The sequence below is a fragment of the Budorcas taxicolor genome, chromosome 18 (genome assembly GCF_023091745.1).
Source record: "Budorcas taxicolor isolate Tak-1 chromosome 18, Takin1.1, whole genome shotgun sequence".
In the NCBI taxonomy this organism is placed as follows: Eukaryota; Metazoa; Chordata; class Mammalia; order Artiodactyla; family Bovidae; genus Budorcas; species Budorcas taxicolor.
Window position 1 is genome coordinate 63,456,010 of NC_068927.1, and position 21,461 is coordinate 63,477,470.

A 21,461-nucleotide genomic window follows, 5' to 3' on the forward strand; every position below is an offset into this window, starting at 1 on the left:
TTGTGGCCAGGGAGACATGGCACATGTTGAGGGTCAGAGAGGAGGAGGGCTTCCCCCCATAACAGGAGGTGCCAGGACCCACCCCATCCCATGGCCTCCCGGCTGGAATACATCCTGAAAAAAAAGTTGCTCAGGCGAGTGGGTGAGGGTCCTAGGGCAGGTCAGTTGTGTTAAAAGAAAGTGGATAATTGGCTAAAGATAAACAAACCCAGAAGAACTGCCCTTATGAATAATTTTACTGACTTTATTGGGTTATGGGGCTCCTCCTCCTCGGAGGACGCCCACACTCTTTCTCTCCAGCTGTGTGTCTCTGCCTCGCTTCTGTCTTAACTGAGCAAACTTCCTCTGAGTGCTCTCTCACTTGCTGTGCTGTCTCTAATAATACACTTTGTACCTGTTTTAGATTAAAAAAATTTTTTTCCTCCTTGAGAAATGCATTTTTGGAGGCAAGAGTCAGGGGAACCTTGTCTCTAGCCTCTGGCCCCTGGTGGACCAGCTGCTAGGAGTCCTGGTTTTCATCCAGGCCACCCGGGGTTCAATATCTGCTTACAGAGCTAAGCCACCCCTCACGGCTGACTCTCCGAGAACGTCTGATGCTGAAACCCAGGATTTCAAGGTAAACCGCAGGTGTCCCCGAACTGCTGGCTGGGGACCTCTGAGTCTCTCTCTCCCAAGAGAACTTGCTTGCTCTCACTCTCTGCTTCCAAGACGCACAGGTTTCCGTCTAGATCCGCTCAGTGAAGGAGCGCAAGTTCTCTTTCCCTGTGTCCTCTCCCTCTGTCTCTTGCTCTCCTTGAACCGCAACCCCCCGCGGGTCCTCACCCCAGCAGTGCGTCCTCATCAACACTGCGAGCCGTGTGCAGGGACTCCTTGTTGGCACCATGGGCATATTGCTCCCTGCTACACGCGCACTTTATTTCCTAGGGGCGGTAGAAAAATTACAGCCCCCGGGCCCTCCAGTATATTTCTTCTCAAGCAGCCCACCAGCACACACACTGTGCCTTTCTCTCTTTTCATCCTGTGATTTTCTTTCCTACTTTACTTGAGAAGACCAAGGTTTGATCTCTGGGTTGGAAGATCCCTGGAAAAGAGAATGGAAACTCACTCCAGTGTTCTTGCCTGGAAAATTCCATGGATAGAGAAGCCTAGCAGGCTATAGTCCATGGTGTAGCAAAGAGTTGGACAGAACTGAGCGATTAACACTTTCACTTTCAAGGTTTCTTTTTCAACCAAGCTTTAATTCCCCTTCATCTTTACCTTCGATGCCACACAAACAAGTGCAGTGCTATCAGGCATAATTCTGGTTCTTTTGTGAGAGTGTTTTAAGTCACAGCAGTAACCCAGCTACTTTGTCAATTGCATTGCAATCAAATTTTAAATGTGAAAACCTCTAGAGACCATTGATTTAATATTTGGCTGTGTCTGGTCTTTGCCGCTGGCTTTCTCTAGTTGTCTGAGCGGGGGTGGCTCTCCAGTTGCAGCTTACACGCTTCCCTTGTGGTCACATCTCTTTCTGTGGAACCCGGGCTCAGGGTGCGGGCTTCCGTGTTGTGGTGCATGACAGCATGTGGAAGCTTCCATATGGAAGGATCCAGCTGCATTTTCAGGTGGATTCTTTACCCCTGGACTCAGCAGGGAAGTTTATAGTCAGACTTTAAACATGACTTGTGAAGCCTCTTTTTATATCTAGTTGTGATTTCACTCTGATGCCTTTCCAGAAATGTTACCTCTTCAAGATCTTTAGAGAGAGCTTTCAAAAATTGAATTATAATTAATTAGGTAAATAGATGTTGTTATTAATGGTAAGCTGTTGCCACACTGGAGTATGGTTTTCTCTGTTAAGACAACAATGTTTTCTTGGAGTGCTGCTTTTAAGAACAGACTGTGTGAACTCTTTGGGTCTAAGTGATTTCTATTTGCTTTTGAGATCTTTTGTTACTTTGGTTGAGAAAATAAGGAATATTTCACAGTGATCTCTGAAGATTATGGCACATGTAGATAAAGTTCATTCTGCTTCTACAAAACTTAACTTTTATTGTCAGAATTTTGCTACCTTGATATCCTTGTAGCATAGCAACTGAAAGTGAAAGTGTTAGTCACTAGTCTTGTCTGACTCTTTGGGACCCCATGGACTGTAGCCCGCCAGGTTCCTCTGTCCATGGGATTGTCCAGGCAAGAATACTGGAGTGGGTTGCCATTTCCTTTTCTAGGGATCTTCCTGACCCAGGGACCAAACATGAGTCTCCTGCATTGCAGGCAGGTTTTTGCCGTCTGAGCTACCAGTTAAGAGCATGGCAACAGTCTACTTCTAACTGAGGGGATTTAAAAGGGCTAAACAATGGCTGTTGATTAAACATTCAGGGCTCTGGGACACCGGAGACGACTGCCCGGCTTTTCCTGGCTCCCTGGCAAATCTCATTTTATATGATGGGTTTAAGCCTTTCCTGGCTGCAGGATTGATGTCTTCACAAGGAAAAGAAAATTGTAAAAAAAAAATAAATGTTTTCCACTTGGGGTATGCCTTCTACAATATCCAGTAATCAAGGTACTCACCTCACTGGACAAATCATACCAGCCTTAACAAAAGCCTCACAAACTTCTTGAAACTCTCACTATCACTGTCATCCTTAATCATCAGGCCAGGTCAACAGAACTAATAGAAAAACTGGACTCAGATGTAACAGAAATGAATTACATGGCATTAAATGAACTGCTGGGCTTCCCTGGTGGCTCAGATGGTAAGAACCTGTCTGCAATGCAGGAGACTTGAGCTTGATCCCTGGGTCTGGAAGATCCCCTGGAGGAGGAAATGGCAACTCACTCCAGTATTCTTGCCTAGGAAATCCCATGGACAGAGGAGTCTCACGGGCTGCAGTCCATGGGGTTGCAAAGATTTGGACACAACTGAGTGGAGAAGGCAATGGCACCCCACTCCAGTACTCTTGCCTGGAAAATTCCATGGACAGAGAAGCCTGGTAGGCTGCAGTCCACGGGGTCGCAAAGAGTCGGACATGACTGAGTGACTTCACTTTCACTTTTCACTTTCCTGCACTGGAGAAGGAAACGGCAACCCACTCCAGTGTTCTTGCCTCGAGAATCCCAGGGACGGGGGAGCCTGGTGGGCTGCCGTCTCTGGGGTCGCACAGAGTCGGACACGACTGAAGCGACTTAGCAGCAGCAGCAGCAGAGTGACAAATACCCACAAATGAAATGCTAAATATGATTATAATTTTATGACTTTTATCTGACATGTTATGATTGGCTTCTAATTACTATTTTTTCAGACATAAAGCAGCTGTTCTTTTGAAGCTATGTACGATTTACAACACTTTGGTAATTTACACCTATGGGTAAAATGAAAACATTTTTCTTTTGTCTCAGGCTGGTCGCTTCAGAAATCAGATTATGAACAGCCTTAATGCGTAAATGAAATGGACTATCTGTGGACATGTGCAGAAATTTCAATATATTTTGGGGATCTCTAGTAGAAAGAAATCCACTTAGCGAAATCTGATGGCAGACCTTTGACTTGGCTTTCTTGGCCATGAGAAGTCTTTTGGGAATTTAGTCAGAGACTCTTGAGGAGTTACACCAGAGTCAGTGTGAAGGAACCTACGTGCTCAATGAACCTGAAATCAGCCTTGTCTGTGGGTTCAAATCCAGCTCCACTACATACCAGCTTGTCCAATTTTGCACAAAATGCACACCACCTTTGTCTTCCTTTCCTGAACGATACAAGAAAATAGTTATCATTATTCCCTCCCCTCCTTGACAGGTGTGATTATTTAAGAGACTTGGTGATTAGAGAGCTCGGATTACAGGTTTACACCAAGGGTCCTGAACCTGAGAGCTTCCTGTTTCACTGCTTGCTGAGCAAAATGGAAATCTGGTTTAGGTCAAAATGAGATGGAACTTGTAGGGAAGGCCAGACTCTAGCCCAGCTTGGTCAAAGCATCGAACCAGAGTGGCCTCCCACGTGAGATAGGAGATACATGGGTCAAGGCTCGGCATTTCTCACCAGCCTCCTGTCTACCTTTCCTGGGGAAGGAGGCAGGCAGGCTCTATGCTGGATATTTACAATCAGCCTCCTGTTCACACTTCAAGACAGAAATAACAGGAAGAGAGTAAATAGCTGGACTTTGCCTCCTGGGAACACTTCAAGACTACAATTATGGCATGGCTTAACACTGATTAAAAGGTCACAAAGTCACATATTTTCCACCCTTGGGGCAAAGGAGACACTGCACATGCACAGAAAGGTTCCCTGAGAGTTAAAAGAGGGAGTGTCACCCCTAATAGGAGATGGATGCTGAGGACCTCCTTCATATGGATGCTGAGGGCCTCCTTCATATGCATGCTGAGGACCTCCTTCATATGGATGCTGAGGGCCTCCTTCACCTGGCTCTGGACTAGAAGCCATCTTGGAAGAAATGCTGCACGTGAGTTTTAGGGAGGGTCCTAGGACAGGTCAGGTGTGGAAAAAGAAACCAGATAATTGAATAAAGTCAAACAAACCTGGAGGAGCTGCCTTGTACGAATGATTTACCTGCTTCTTTACGGGGCTCCTCCTCACTAGGGGGGACGCCCACACCCTTTCTCTCCAGGTGTGTAACTCTGCCTTGCTTCTGTCTTAAATAAACTGTTTCTCTGTGTGTTCTCCTGCTTGTTGTGTCTCTAATAATAAACTGCTTTTGTCATTTTAATTTTTTTAAACAGTGTTTGCCTGTGTGAAAACACATTTTTAATGGGGGCAAAAGTCAGGGGAATCTTGTTTCTAGCCTCTAGCCCCTGGTGGATGAGCGGCTGGGATTCCTGGTTTTCATCCAGGCTTCCCAGATCCAATTCCTGAGCAGAGAACGTAGACTTTGCTTCAAGCCACCGCTCGCTCAGGGCTGTCTCTCTCTCTCTGAGATCAACCCCACTCGGTTACAGAAGATGAGATGAGCAAATGATTGATTGGCAAATGTTCGCCTCTCCTCGCTGACATCTTTCTAAGACAAGAAGTTCTCTCTGGTAGTAGCTCTCTTCCTGACATAGGCACCGTAAGCTGAATTATTTTGATCAGTTGAGAGAGAGGCAAGGAATTCTTCTTGAGGCTGCAGCCTATAGGGTCTGAATCGCCTTCAGCTCATGGACAGAGGAGCCTGGTGCACTACAGTCCATAGGGTTGCAAAGAGTTGGACACAACTTAGTGACTTAGCATGCATGCATGCTCAAGACAGTCTACCTACCGAACTGGCGCATTTTAGAGTGACACAGTCCCCACTCCAGTGTTCTTGCCTGGACAATCCCATGGACGGAGGAGCCTGGTGGGCTGCAGTCTATGGGGTCGCACAGAGTCGGACACGATTGAGCGACTTCACTTTCACTTTTCACTTTCATGTACTGGAGAAGGAAATGGCAACCCACTCCAGTGTTCTTGCCTGGAGAATCCCAGGGATGAGGCAGCCTGGTGGGCTGCTGTCTATGGCATCACACAGAGATGGACACGACTGAAGTGACTTAGCAGCAGCAGTAGCAGTCTCCTCCGCCTTGCTTCTTTTCAAACAAACTTTCCAGTAACTTTGAAACATACAAAGAGTTTCATTTATGTTTAAGAAACTAAATCTCAGAGATGGAGAACTTGTTCAGTGTGTCCTGTTACCACCTGCTCCCCATCACTCCATCGCTCCTTGGAATTGCCCTCCCAGGGCCAAGGGCAGGTGGACACCGTTGATGGCTTGCTGTGTTGTTTTCTCAGCAGATCGGAGCCTCAACTGTGTCTAGGATGTGGTGTCAGGATGTTCACCAGTTTGGTCAGAAGCTGGTCCACCGGCGGTGGCTGGAGCCCAGGGAGGGGTCTGAGAGGCATGTGGCCCGATGTCTGAACACTCTGGACCTGGTGGCCTTGGGTGTGGGCAGCAACCTGGGAGCTGGTGTGTACACTGTGGCTGGTGCCGTGGCCACATAGATAGCTGGGCCGGCGATCATCATCTGCTTCTTGATGGCCGGCCTGTCATCTCTGTTGTCTGGACTCTGCTATGCGGAGCTGGCAGCCCGGGTACCACGTTCCAGCTCTGTGTATCTCTACAACTACGTCGTCATGGGTCAGCTGTGTTCCTTCATCTCTGGCTGGAACCTCATCCTGTCCTAAGCTGTTGGTGAGAGGATGGGGGGTGGGGGGAGGTGTGGGCTTAAGATCAGAAAGCGAGATTGAGGGGGGGTCTTCATTCATTCATAGGTACTTTGTTATTAGACTTGCAGGGGGAAGGGGATAATAGTGGCAGTAAAACCCCACAACTTCATTCTCCTCAGCTCTATCCTGCTTTCCTTTAATGATGGACCACGAACCCAGAAGGAAAGGGAACCTAGGGTGTGGGTGAGAGGGAGGCTGGGCCCACAGCTCATCCTCTCACCATTTTCAAGTCTTTGCTCAGCTGTTGTCTTTGTAGGATTTTCTTTTAAGACTACCTTTTCAACCCTCATCCCCCAGTACCTCAGTTCCTATTTCCCTGTCTTCTTCTCTTGCATAATATTTGCACCCCACTCCAGTACTCTTGCCTCGAAAATCCCAAGGATGGAGGAGCCTGGTAAGCTGCAGTCCATGGGGTCACTGAGAGTTGGACATGACTCAGTGACTTCACTTTGACTTTTTACTTTCATGCATTGGAGAAGGAAATGGCAACCCACACCAGTGTTCTTGCCTGGAGAATCTGAGGGATGGCAGAGCCTGGTGGGCTGCCGTTTATGGGGTCACACAGAGTCGAACATGACTGAAGCGACTTAGCAGCAGCAGCAGCATATTGAATAGTTGACCTATTTTGTGAGTTACCTGGGTCTGCTCTTCCCACTCCAAGAAGAGATAACTGCCTGTGGTTAAGTACTTTATCTATTTTTTTTTTTTTTAAAAACACATCCTATGTCACATGGTGGGTGCATGTGTGCTAAGATGCTTCAGTCGTGTCCGACTCTTTGAGATTCCATGAGCTGTAGCCCACTAGGCTCCCTTGTCCATGGAATTCTCCAGGCAAGAATACTGGAGTGGGTTGTCATGCCCTTCTCCAGGGGTTCTTCCCGACCCAGGGATTGAACCTACTTCTCTTATGTCTCCTGCATTGACAGGTGAGCTCTTTACCACTGGTGCCCCCTGGGAAGCCCATGTCACATGGTAGGGGATCAAGCAGTTTTGTTAATGAATATTCTTTCTGCTTCTGCAGCCGCTGCCTGTGTATCCAAGGCCTGGAGCATTGCCTTTGACAGTCTGTTTGGGAACCACATCTCTCAGGCATTACAGGGAACTTTCTCTCCATATTTGCCCTCTTTCCTGGCCACATTCCCAGACTTTGTTGCTCTGTCTGTGGTGCTGGTGATGATCGGTGAGGAGGGACAGAGACAGGATGAGAAGAGTGGGGTGTGGAGCAGGAGCTGGGGAGGGAAAGGCTTGGGTGGCAGAATGTGCAGGGTTAGGACTGGAAGGAAAGGTGGCAGGAGCTGTTTTTTATCCTTGGCACTGTTGACAATTCGGGCTGGATCATTCTTGGTGTGGGGGGCTGTCCTGTGTATGTTAGGGTTTTAAGAAAAACATTGTAGGGTGTTGAGTGGCATCCCTGGCCTTTAATCACTAGACACCAGGGATGCCTGCCCTCCCCCAAAACTGGGACAATCAGAATGTCTCCAGACAGTGCCAACTGCTTGGGGGACAAAATCACCCTTGCTCATAAACATTTACTTAGACCAACAAGTTTCTTCATCTGTACTGAGATCAAACATTGTTTTTTAATTGAGAGGATATTATGATAGCATAAAATTAAATATTCTATTATTCTTTCCCAGCTTTACTGACATATAACTGATGTACAATGTGGTATAAGTCAAGGTGTAAAGATTTGATAGACTTCTTGCAAGATGATCACTACAATAAGAAATTAACCATCTGAAAGTGTATAATTCAGTGGCACCTAGTACAGTCACAATATCGGGCAACCATACCTCTATCTGATTGCAGACATGTTCATCACTCATAAAGGAAACCCTGTAACCCACTGAGCAATCCGTCGAACACATCTGAATCCAGTGACATCTATATGTTAGGAGGAGGGTACTGCTGGTCATAGTAATGCATGGAGGGGGAGGAGGTGCAAGCTGGCAATACGGTTGAGACTAAAGAGATCTGGGCTGATGGATCCAATGGTGAGAATCCTTCAACCTAGGACCTGTGGTATTAAGGGGGAGTCCAGTAGAGATGGCTGAACTCACCTCACTCACCTTTCTTGCTCCTTCTCTCACCATAGCTTGGGCCCTCTGGGCTCTGGAGGGTTTGGGCCCTCTGGCCTTGATGGGATTCTTCAAGGAGCAGCTCTATGTTTCTCTGCGTATTTTGGTGTTGAAGCCATTCTCACTGCAGGTAACATGGTCATGGCGTGTCCCGTTGGGGCTGTGGGCACAGTTTGGGCTGCCTTTGGGTGCAGGAGTTGCTAGAAGATGAACGAGGTTTTGGAGGTGCGAAAGGAAAGGATTTTTTCTGATTTCAGTCTGGTGTGTTTTCCTGACCCAGTACCTCCTCCTCTCCTGCAGGCAAAGAAGCCCAAAATCCTCAGCGCTCTGTCCCCTTGAGCACGGTGATCTCCATTTTCATCTGCTTTGTGGTGTATTTTGGTGTCTCAGCAGCGCTCACCCTCATGGTGCCGTACTACCAGATTCAGCCTTACAACCCCTTCCCACAGGCTTTCCTCCATGTTGGGTGGGACCCGGCCAGATATATCACGGCTCTTGTCTTCCCATGTGCTCTTTTATAGAGGTCAGTGTCAAAGCTTCACCCAGTCTGCTGTGAGATTCTCAAACAGTCTTTCCATTGGCACTGAGAGACAAGAGGGCAAGACATAACACCCGGCGTAGACTAGGGGGCAGAAGCCCAGGTCTGTCCTGCCTCTCCGTGTCCGCACAATGTCTCCATATTCTCTTCCAGCCTCCTGGGCGCCATGTTTGCCATGTCTCAGTTGATCTGTGACATGGCAGAGGATGGACTGCTTTTCCAGGACTTACCCGGATCCACACCCACACAAAGACCCCCATCATTACCATTGTGGCTTTTGGAACTCTGGCAGGTAAATAAACAAAAACTCACTCCTTCTTTGATCAAGTTCCTTAGCTTGGCTATTTCCTCCAGCCTCTCATTCCCTTCTCCATCTTGTCTGTGCCCTCATTCTAGGGGTCTTGGCATTACTCTTCGACCTCCTTGATATTGTGGAACCTATGTTAATTGGGGTCCTGCTTGCTTATACCCTCGGGACGTTTTCTGTTCTCGTTCTTAGGTGAGACTCCTTCACGACACCTTGGTTGAGAGCTCCCGGACTCGGGAGAATTGATGGGGAGGTCTTCCGGCCTCAAGCTGTGTTTTCTAAATGTCCTGTTAGGCTGAAGTCAGGACAGTTATGGATTAGGCTGTGTGATGTTAAATGAGGATGGCCTGCTGCACATATTGCCTGGACATTTCTAGAGCAGGTACCAGCCAGATCAGGATTTCAGGAAGGAGAAAACAGAGGAAGAAACTGAGATGGAGCCTGAAATCAAAGAAAATCCTTTGGAAACTGAACCTAAAGCAGGAACCTCAAACATTCTGAAAAGTCTGTGGTTCCCTCCCAGCACCACCCCCACCCGGAAATCTGGCCAGATTGTCTATGGATGTGCCTCGCTGCTTGGTGAGCAGTGGGATTTCCCTTTAGTCATATTCTGAAACTGACAGGATAGGGTAGGAGTGTGTATTTTGTCAGTTGAGGAGTCTTAGAGATACAATGTCCCTTCCTGATGTGGGCAGCCTGGGGAGAGGTGTGACCCGAGGTCCTGATGTCTTTGGCTTCTGGGTCCAGCCTGTTCTCCTCCACCTTGACCCTTGCAGTTCTCCTGCTGACCATGCTGAGCCTGATCCTGGCCCAGTGGCCCAGATCCTGGAGACCCTGTGCTCACGACAGTGGCTGTGCTGCTGCTGCTCATCACTGGGGTCACGGTCATCATCTGGAGGCAGCCCCAGAGCCCTTCTCCTCTTCACTTCAAGGTAGGTGACCTCATGTGCCCAGAGTGTCCACCTTGAGTGAATGAAGTCATGTGCTTTGAGGTCTAGACATCCTTCTCTCAACCAGGAAAGAGGGGGAATTGCTGAAACCAGTGGACCCTTCCCCAATCTACACTCAGTGCTTTGCATACACTGTCTGAGTAGACACTGAACGCCCAGCTGGAATAGGACTGGAGTCTCTCTGCCCACATGTGGGGCAGGGTCTCCCTTTCAGACGTCTGGGCTGTGTCAAGGGATGAACTGACTCTGCCCACGGGTCCCTGCTCTGCCTGTCTTCCCACTGGTGAGCATCTTCATGAATGTTTACCTGATGACACAGATAACCTCTCGGACATGGGCCCAATTTAGTGTCTGGAATGCCATTGGTAAGTAACTTTCTGGGATAAGGCCTCTTGAGTGACTGAATCCAACCCTCTTCCTACCACCTCTCCCCATCACTGTGTCAGATGCCCTAATGGAGGCCTGTTGGGCATTTGCAAGTGAGCAGAATGCCTGCTTTTCCTCCTCACCGTCTCATTTCCCTACTAGGACTTGCCATATACTTTGGATACGGGATCCGACACAGCTTGGAGGAGAACAATGAGCCACAGCCACCAGCCTCCGCCTCCCAGACTTTTGACAAAAACACCCCTAGTGATGAATGGTCTTAACCACAGGAAACAGCTGCTGTGTGGAGTCCCTCCCTGCACTGGAGGATCTGCAGGTTCACAGGGCACTTTGAGCTTCTGTGAGGTGTGAAGGTGAAATGCATTTAGGGACCTATATTTATTGCCAGTGGACAAACAACCTTAAAGTTGTCTAACTTTTAAGTACTCTTTTCAAAGTGTAACATTCATAGAAAATAGCGCCTGCTTCGTTAAGTGTGCAGCAAGATGACATTTCACAAAGAATGTACAACGAAGTAGTCAGCAACTGGAGGAAGAAATAAAATATCCACCTGCATCCAAGAAGCTCTTCCTCGGGACTCCCCTGGGAGCCCAGGGGTTGGGAATTGGCCTGCCAGCGCAGAGGATACTGGGTCGATCTGTAGTTCGGGAGAATTCCACGTGCCGCGGGCAGCTGGGCCCGCGCACCGCAGCTCCTGAGCCCACGAAGCCCACCACCCAGGCTCCGCAACAAGAGAAGCTGCCTCACTGAGCAGCCTGTGCCCGCAGCCAGAGCGGCGCCCAGGTGCAGCGGCGAAGACCTGGCATAACCGACCATAAACAAATGTTAAAGAGGCTCTTCCTTGGGGCTCTCTCCAGCAAACACACGAATATCGCCACAGGGGAAGGAAAGGCAGGTAACTACATATTGTGTCCAGTGCTGCATTTGAAATACTAGGACACAAACAAGGCGGAAGTAAAGGGAAGGGAACAGATACCCTTTGCAAACAGTGGTACAAGGAACCCCGGGCAGCTATGTTACTATCAAATGAAGCAGACTTTAGGAAGAGGAGAAAAACAGCAGATAAAGTGGCTCATTTCATCATGATAGAAAGAAATGATCAATTTTCCTTTTCCCCCCAGATTTATTGGGACATAGTGTAACTTTGGGGAAATGATTGTTTTTCTTCCATTTTCTGTTACAAACTCTTAGAGTTACATACTAGAGTTGATGAAGCAAATTTCTTAATTTAAAAAGAAAAAAACCTGCATTGTCAGAGGTGTGGGAACAAAGCGGTAAGTAATGGTTGGTTGACAAATTGTTACAATTGAGTGCAACTGCAAGATAGGAGGCAAAACTGGATAGACATGATAGTTATTGCAGAACAGGGTGCTTGAAATTGAGATTATGGACCTTCAGGATATTGACAATAATGAAGTAGAGGCTTGTTTGTGGGAATGAACAGCTGCAGTAGAGTGAAGGAGGGAGGGAGGTCAAGAAACTGAGAAACAACTTATTAGATGAATTAAAATACAGATGGAGTAGGATGAAGTGGTTTCCTTATAACTTTTGAAACATTTCCTTGCACACAAAGGTGGTTACCTTTTTAATTTTAGTCATTTTAATTACATGTATTAATCAGAATTCTTAGCCCTTAGAAACTTTCAGTTCAGTTCAGTTCAGTCGCTCAGTCATGTCCGACTCTTTGCGACCCCATGAACTGCAGCACGCCAGGCCTCCCTGCCCATCACCAATTCCCGGAGTTCACTCAAACTCATGTCCATCGAGTTGGTGATGCCATCCAGCCATCTCATCCTCTGTCGTCCCCTTCTCCTCCTGCCCCCAATCCCTCCCAGCTTCAGAGTCTTTTCCAATGAGTCAACTCTTCACATGAGGTGGCCAAAGTACTGGAGTTTCAGCTTTATCATAATTCCTTCCAAAGAAATCCCAGGGCTGATCTCCTTCAGAATGGACTGGTTGGATCTCCTTGCAGTCCAAGGGACTCTCAAGAGTCTTCTCCAACACCACAGTTCAAAAGCATCAATTCTTCGGCACTCAGCTTTCTTCACAGTCCAACTCTCACATCCATTCATGACCACTGGAAAAACCATAGCCTTGACTAGACGGACCTTTGTTGGCAAAGTAATGTCTCTGCTTTTCAATATGCTATCTAGGTTGGTCATAATTTTCCTTCCAAGGAGTAAGCGTCTTTTAATTTCATGGCTGCAGTCACCATCTGCAGTGATTTTGGAGCCCCCCAAAATAAAGTCTGACACTGTTTCCAATGTTTCCCTATCTACTTCCCATAAAGTGATGGGACCAGATGCCATGATCTTCATTTTCTGAATGTTGACCTTTAAGCCAACCTTTTCGCTCTCCTCTTTCACTTTCATCAAGAGGCTCTTTAGCTCCTCTTCACTTTCTGCCATAAGGGTGGTGTCATCTGCTTATCTGAGGTTACTGATATTTCTCCCAGCAATCTTGATTCCAGCTTGTGCTTCTTCCAGCCCAGCATTTCTCATGATGTACTCTGCATAGAAGTTAAATAAGCAAGGTGACAATATACAGCCTTGACGTACTCCTTTTCCTATTTGGAACCAGTCTGTTGTTCCATGTCCAATTCCAACCGTTGCTTTCTGACCTGCATACAGATTTCTCAAGAGGCAGGTCAGGTGGTCTGGTATTCCCATCTCTTTCAGAATTTTCCACAGTTTATTGTGATCCACACAGTTAAAAACAAAAAGTAAACAATTGTAAACTATGTTACACCAGTATTTTTAAAAATTGAATCATATTCAATTAAAAATAAATAAATTTGTAGAAATTGCTATCAACTTAAAAAAATTGAAGTAGCATTGATTTACAATATAACACTAGTTTCAAATATACAGCACAGTGATTTGGTATTTTACAGATAATACCCCAGGGGAAGTTATTACAGAAAAATGGCTATAATTCCTTGTGCTCCACAACATATCCTTACTGATTATGTACTTTATATATAGTAATTTGTATCTCTTAATCCCATACCCCCACTTTGCCCCTTCCCCCTTCCCTCTCTTCACAGACTGCCACTAGTTAGGTGAAGTTAGTTAGGTGAGGCTGTTTCTATCTTGCTATATACATTCATTAGTATTATTTTTTGAGATTCCACATATAATATTACAGCATCTGTAAAAATACCAAATCACTATGGAGTGTACCTAAAAGTAATATTATAAACCAAGTCTATCTCAATAAATCAAGAAACAATGAGTTGGACATCCACTCAGGAGGAAAAGCACCTCTGTGGGTGTGGGGGACATAGCTCCATCCGCCCAAGCAGCCCAAGGAGCCTCTTGTCCGTCTGTGCGTCGGGTCACAGGCTGACAGACCTCGCTATGGGCTGCAGAACCTGCAGAGCCAGGGAACCCGCCCGGACCCCTCTGACGGTGATGCTGCCAGCGGTGGCGGTGGTTGTGGTGATGGTGGTGGTGGGAACCCAGATACTAACCTAGAGATTCCATGCAAGGGAGGGGACTTGGAGAAGGTCAACCTTCACTAGAGGCTTCCCTCCGTTGCTCAGCCGTAGAGAACCCGCCTGTCAATGCAGGAGACACAGGAGTCACGGGTTCGATCCCTGGGTTGGGAAGATCCCCTGGAGGAGGACATGGCAACGCACTCCAGGATTCTTGCCTGGAGAATCCCCATGGACAGAGGAGACTGGTGGGCTAGAGTCCGTGGGGTTGCAAAAAGTCGGACCGGACTGAAGAGACTATGCATGGGGCCTTCACTTGGGCGGAGAAGGGGAGTAGGATGCTGGCGAGAAGAAAAAGGAGTCTGATCGAGGCTTACGAGGCTTACGTAGACGGGGCTGATCTCCTACAGAAAAAGCTGCCCTAATTCTGCAGACATCCCTGGGGACACCTGTTTCTCGACAGCAGCACCGGAGGCCTGAGCGGGGACCCCCATGACGAAGGAGAGGAAGGGTTTTGGTATAGAGGTACGGTAAACTTCTTACCTTTGAAAGAAAACATGTCAAAGAGTGACTGCCCTCAACACAGGAGCCTCTGGGCAAACCACACCCAGGAATCTCCCTCCTGCGGGCACGGGCACGTGCTGCGCGCTAAGTCACCTCAGTCGCCCGACTCTTTGCGACCCCACGGACTGTAGCCCGCCAGGCTCCTCTGTCCGTGGGATTCTTCAGGCAGGAAAACTGAAGTGGGTTGCCATGCCCTCCTCCATGGATCTTCCCAACGCAGAGATCCAACCTGTCTCTTATCTCTCCTGCGTTGGCAGGGCGTTCCTTACCACTAGCGCCACCTGTTTGTTCCACAGGCACCCTCAGTGCCCCGAGTGCTGGACCCACACCTCCCCGGCTCTCCGGGGGCTCCTTGTGGGGCCCTCCCCCTGCAGCGCCCGAAGGAATTCAACAGACAAGAAGCCAGCTCAGAAAACCGCCCCCGACTCTGGGCGAGGGCGCCCGCAGACTGGAGCCCTAGCGCCACCTTCTGGGAATCCAGAGACAGGTTTCCAGGAGGCAGCCTGGTGAGTTGTCAGAGCCGCTGTCCGTTGTTTTTCTAACTCGTGTTCAACTATTTGCAACCCCATGGACTGCAGCCCGCCAGGCTTCCTTGTCCTTCACTATCACCTGGAGTTGGTTCAAATTCACATCCATTGGTTGAGTCCGTGATGCCATCCAATCGTCTCATTCTCGGCCGTTCCCTTCTTTTGTCCCCAGTCTTTCCCAGCATCAGGATCTGTTCCCATGAACTGGCTCTTTGCATACAGTGGCCAAAGTGTAAGACCAGAGAAGAGAGAAAAGATGAAGAATTTTCCCACCAGAGGGAGTATGAAGCGTGGAGCAGGTGTACTTTCAGAAGATTTTTATGAGCCCCAATTCTTGCCTCCTCTCGTACCTAGTAAAACACGGACATCACTAATGGCGACATCTGCTGTGGCCATTAAGGAGAAAACTACAATTAAAAGTCAAAATGGAGCAGCTGTGGTGCAGACAATGTGATTTCCGGCAAGTCCTTGTGTTGCTGAAAAGTTGAGTTTTCTGAGCTGGGTCAGACCTGAACAGTATCTGCTGGCAGCTGGCAACTGCAAACTTACTTTTTAAAGGTCTCCTCATGTCACTAGAACATTTTTAGACAATGAAATTGCTTTGGATCACACATCAACAAAAAGAAGAGACATGTATGGTAACCAATAGCACCTGTCGTCTGTGTTAAAAGTGAAAGTGTTAGTTGCTCAGTCTTGTCTGATTTTTTGCAGCCCCGTGGACTGTAGCCCACCAGTCTCCTCTGTCCATGGAGTTCTCGAGGCAAGAATACTGGAGCGGGTCACCATTCCCTTCTCCAGGGGATCCCTAACCCATCTTCTCAACCCAGGGATCAAACCCGGGTCTCCTGCATTGCAGGCAGTTTTTTTTTTTTTTTTTTTTTAACCATCTGAGCCACCAGGGAATGTGGTACCTATGTGTTAATACCCCATTAAAAGTTAAAACGTGCTTAGATAAAACTAGACAGTGAGCTGCCTGGCTAGAAGTCTCTGCAAAGCACTAGGTCCAGACTGGGTTTCAGACTTCTTCTCCTGAAAAGAAATGAGGTCTCCCTTGCCTATTATGAGGTTGTCACCCCTCCCACTCCTTCTATCTGGGTCGTTACACCTGCATTAACAGGAAGTGATGCTGAAAGCTCAGCCCCTCTGAACACCAGTGTGGGGTCCACCTCAGAGGCACTTTTGTGTGGAGGAGAAAAGAACAGCTTTATTGCTTTGCCAGTCCAGGAACACAGAGCTTGCTCCTGCCATTGAAACTATGTCCCTACCCGGGTGAGTTCGGTGAGTTTTACGGCAAAGGTTCCAGGAAGGGGCTGCTGACAAGATTAGGGTGTGTGCAGGGTCTCATGCTGTCGGCCCCTAATCTTATGACTTCTGGTCCCTTTAATCTTGCCTTAGATGGTTTCTCAGCTGCTCCTTCCATGATTCTTGTTATTCAGTCGCTCAGTCACGTTGGACGCTTTGCCACCCCACGGACTGTAGCACGCCAGGCTTCCCTGTCCTTCACCAACTCCCGGAGCTTGCTCAAACTTATGTTCATCGAGTTGGTGATATCATCCAACCATCTCATCCTCTGTCAACCGCTTCTCCTCTTGCCTTCAATCTTTCCCAGCATCAGGGTCTTTTCCAATGAATCAGTTGTTCACATCAGGTGGCCAGAGTATTGGAGCTTCAGCTTCAGCATCAGTCCTTCCAATGAATCTTCAGGACTGATGTCCTTTAGAATTGACTGGTTGGATCTCCTTGCAGTCCAAGGGACTCTCAAGAGTCTTCTCCAATGCCACTTTTCAAAGGCATCAATTCTTTGGCGCTCACATCCATACATGACTACTGGACAAACCATAGCTTTGACTATATGGGCCTTTGTTGGCAAAGTAATGTCTCTGCTTTTTGATATGCTGTCTAGGTTGGTCATAGCTTTTCTTCCAAGGAGCTTTTAATTTCACGGCTGAAGTCACCATCTGCAGTGATTTTGGGGCCCAAGAAAATAAAGTCTATCACTGTTTCCATTGTTTCCCCCGTCTATTTGCCACGAAGTGATGGGACTGAATATCATGATCTTCATTTTTTGAATGTTGAGTTTTAACCCAACTTTTTCACTCTCCTCTTTCACCTTCATCAAGAGGCTCTTTAGTTTTTCTCCGCTTTCTGCCATTAGGGTGGTGTCATCTGCAAATCTGAGATTATTGATATTTCTCCCAGCAATCTTGATTCTAGCTTGTGCTTCATCCAGCCTGGCATTTCACGTGATGTACTCTGCATAGAAGTTAAATAAGCAGGGTGACAATACACGGCCTTGATGTACTCCTTCCCCAATTTGGAACCAGTCCGTTGTTCCATGTCCGGTTCTAACTGTTGCTTCTTGACCTGCATACAGGTTTCTCAGGAGGCAAGGTGGTCTGGTATTCATTCCCATCCATGGGATGGGAACACCCATTCAAGCAGTTGCTTATCATTTCTTCTGTGATTAGCAACTGCTTGAAGCTGTACTTTGGAACTCAGGGAACGTCATGGAGGCTGGAGTCATGCCTACAAGAAACACAGGGACAGAAATATGCCTCTGTGCCCAGGAGCCCCATGCGGTCCTGAGGTAGGATCTAGGTAAGCTCTAGGCTGGACATTTAGATTTAGACTCCTGTTTACATTTCCTGAGGAAAGAGGCAGGTGGGCTCTAGGCTGGATATTTACAGCCAGCCTCCTGTCGGCCCTTCAAGAGGGAACTAACAGGATCAGAGTAAGAGCGGACTTTGTTCCTGTGGACACTTAAGATAACAATCACAGCAGGGCTTATCTCCATTTGATTAAAAGATCAAGAGGTCACATATTTCCCACCCTTAGGACTGGGGAGATGCTGCACATGCCCAGAAAGTCTCCTTGAAGGTTAAAAAGAAGGGGATGCCATCCCAAAATAGGTGATGCCAAGGACCCGCTCACAGGGCTCTGGACTAGAATCCATCTTGGAAAAAAGTTTCATATGCATGTTGGTGAGGATCCTTAGGGCAGGTCAGATGTGGAAAAAGAAACCAGATAACTGGCCAAAGGTAAACAAGCCTGGAAGAACCGTCCTTCTGATTGATTTTCCTGCCTGCTATGGGGCTCCTCCTCCTGGGAGGACGCCCACACTCTTTCTCTCCAGTGTGTATCTCTGCTTCGCTTCTGTCTTAACTGAACAGTTTCTCTGTGTGCTCTCTCATCTGTTGTGCTGTGTCTCTAACAGTACACTTTGTACCTGTTTGTTTCGTTTACAATTTTTGCCTTCTTGAGAAATGCATTTTTCAGTGGGGGCAAGAGCCAGGAAAACCTTGTCTCTAGCGTCTAGCCCCTGGTGGACGAGCAGCTAAACTCCTGATTTTCATCCAGGCCACTCAGGGCCGATCCCTGGGTAGAAAACTAAGACCTCGCTTCAGGCCACCCCTCATGGCCTTCTGTCTCCAAGAATGGGATTTCAAGGTCAACTGCAGGTCCAGTTCCCGGGCTGAGAACTAAGCCACCGCTCACGGCTGACTCTCCCGAGATCACTGATACTGAAACCCGGGATTTCAAGGTAAACTGCTGTTCTCCCTGAACTGCTGGCGGGAGACTTCTGGCTTTCAGTCTTGCCCCTGAGAACTCACTTGCTCTCGGTCTCTGCCTTGTTCTCGTTCCTGGATCCACAGGGCTGAATCTGGGTCCACTCAATGAAGGAGCCCTCTCTCCCTCTTCCTCCCTCCTCTCTCCCTCTTCCTTCTGTCTCCTTTCTCCCTGAGCTACAACCCCCAGGAGGTCTTCCACTCAAGCAGTGCTTTCTCTTTGACTTCGCAAGCAGCGCGCTGGAAGCTGTAGCTCAGCACCTCCAACAAATCACTCCCTGCTACACCCACACTTTACCCCCGGGCGCCATTGTCTTTTAATGTTTCTGCCGGAGTGCCCTGCTACCGCAAACACCACATTCCTCTTCTTTTTTCCCGTGATTTTCTTTCCCGCATTACTCATGAAGTAAGGTGGTTGGTCTGCTCCTTCTGCCCCCCACAAGCCTTATATCTCCTTCATGTTTACCTTAGATGCCAAACAAACAGGGCAATAGACCTAGGGTACTTCTGCTGTTTAATGTCCCACCTTATTCCGTGTCCAGAAATCCCCTAGGGGAATACTCCCAGCTCTCAGCCTCAGGTCCTGACCCCCACGGCATTCTGCATTGCAGTCAACTCCAGTGACTCCAGCAGTCCGCTCCTGCCCCACCAGCCCCAGGCTCTGACAGTCCACATGGTGCCGTGGACAGCCTACTGGGCTGGCTATTTTGAACCATACCACAAAGCAGCAACAGATGTCACTTAAAGAGACCCCTGGTGGTGGACCGGCACTGATTCAAATACCCACACGCCCCTGGAGCCCTGGCACAAGGACGGGATTGACCAGAGATGTCTGGTGGAGGATGCTCGAAATTCAGAGGACACTCTGGGTCTCCCTCAGGGGTCCCCGAGTAATGTTTCTGGGAGGCTGGGCTTCATTTCTAGGAGCGCTGTTCTTGGTTGCAGGTTGCTCAGCATGTGAGGATCCTCTTTCTAAGCCAGATGGGCTGAGAAAGGGAAAACAGATTTTGCTGTAACATGACCTGAACTTTATTCAGGTTGGGGGATGGAAAGTGACCTAGAGATTGGGGTCTCTAGATTGTAATACTGTCTTACAATGAGATCTTTATCACCACAGGATTGGAAAATAAGCTGAGATAAACTCTCTTGAACTTCTAAACAGTCTTCATCAGCTTCTCCCAACTCGCAGGGTGGTGTAACAAGCTTCCCCAAATCCTGCAATTTCCTCTACTTCTTCAGATTCTTCTGATCAAACTAAGATCCCACCTCTCCAGAGGGGAAGTCCCTGCTGGGGCAACATTTTATCATCCATTTATCTGCTCCTATTTTTAGGGCCACTTTGAGCACTGGTCTAAATTTTAGCTATGAAACTATGACTACAGAAAAGAAAGATGATATTTCATTACGACATGGTGTGGCCACAATATTCTCTGCACTTCAGAGAAAATTAAGAAAAAAATCTGAAATTGGAAAAAAAAAAAAAACTTTTTTTTTTGCACGTACAGTTAGAGAAAGCCAGCTTTTAAAACACTGTTTCTTTCAGAATTCTGACCCTGAAAAAACAACTCCTACTAAGAGAAAGTGGCTTTCTCTCCCTGTACTTTGACACCAGGGCTCCCAGGAACACTTATAGCACTTAATAATCTCTAATTCCTGAGACTGGACGAAAAAATGAGGACAAAGCCTTTTAAAATTTTACTCATCCCAACTGCTATTTATAATCCAGCGAGTTTTGTATCGTAATGCCTGATTCATGACTAAGTATAGAAAATGAAATTATGAGATTGCTGTCTGGATATACATGTGTGTTCACACTCTGATGCCTTCGTAAAAGTGCTCCCTCTTCCAGATTTGTAGAGTGGACTTTCTAAGATTCAATTGAAATGAATTAGGTAAATCAATGTTGTTAGTAACGGTGAGCCAGTGCCAGACAGAAGTCTGGTTTTCTCTCTCTGTGAAGAGAACACAGTTTTCTTGGAACACTGCCTTTGACGATACACCATGTGAACTCCCTTGCCTTTCAGTCATTTATATTCGCTTTGGAAATCTTCCCGTTACTTTGGTTGAGTGAATAAGTATTATTTCACGATGATCTCTGAAGATTATGGCACATGTAGACACAGTTGATTCTGCTTCTACAAAACTCAGCTCCTTGTTGTCAGACTTTTGCCCATCCTGATCCCTTTGTACCGTGGCAATGGTCTACTTTTAGGTTAGGGAAGTTAAAGTAGGTGAACAACAGCTGTCAACTAAAGTCACATTGATGGGAAATCCAAGATGACCATTTAGCTTTTCCCAGCTCCTTGGCAAACCTCATTGTTATTTCATCGGTTAAAGCCTTTCCTGACTACCTGGCTTTGTTGCCCTCATGATGGAAAGAAAATGGTTAAAACATATGTTCCATGTGGGATATACCTTCTACAGTCTCTAGTGATCAAAGTATGCCCTTCACTGTACAGATCATACAAACCTTCCCTTAAAACCTCTGAACTTCTTGAAACTATCACTGTCACTAATCCTCAATCATTAGGCAAGATCAACAGAGCTAATGGAAAAAAATTGGGCTCAAAAAGAACAAACATTAATTACAGGAGATTAAATGAATCACTAAAGACATGTGTGTGTGCGTGCTAAGTCGCTTCAGTCCTGTCTGACTCCTTGCGACACTGTGGACTGCATGCAGCCCCCCAGGATCCTCTGTTGGTGGGATTCTCCAGGCAAGAATACTGGAGTGGGTTGCCATGCCCTCCTCCAGGGGATCTTCCTGACCCAGGGATCGAGCCTGTGTCTCTTACATCTACCTGCATTGGCAGGTAGCACCACTTGGGAAGCCCCCCAAAACTGCTAAGTATGATTATAATGTTTATGACTTTTTTTCTGACATATTATTAGCTTCTAATCTGGTTTTCAGGTATTAAAAAAGCTATCCTCAA

The 21,461-nt window shown here is 47.4% G+C and overlaps 1 pseudogene; it reads left to right on the top strand.

Moving 5' to 3' along the window:
* The first annotated feature begins 5,678 nt into the window (after positions 1-5,678).
* Positions 5,679-14,895, top strand: LOC128064069 (cationic amino acid transporter 3-like; annotated as a pseudogene).
* The last annotated feature ends 6,566 nt before the right edge of the window (positions 14,896-21,461 follow it).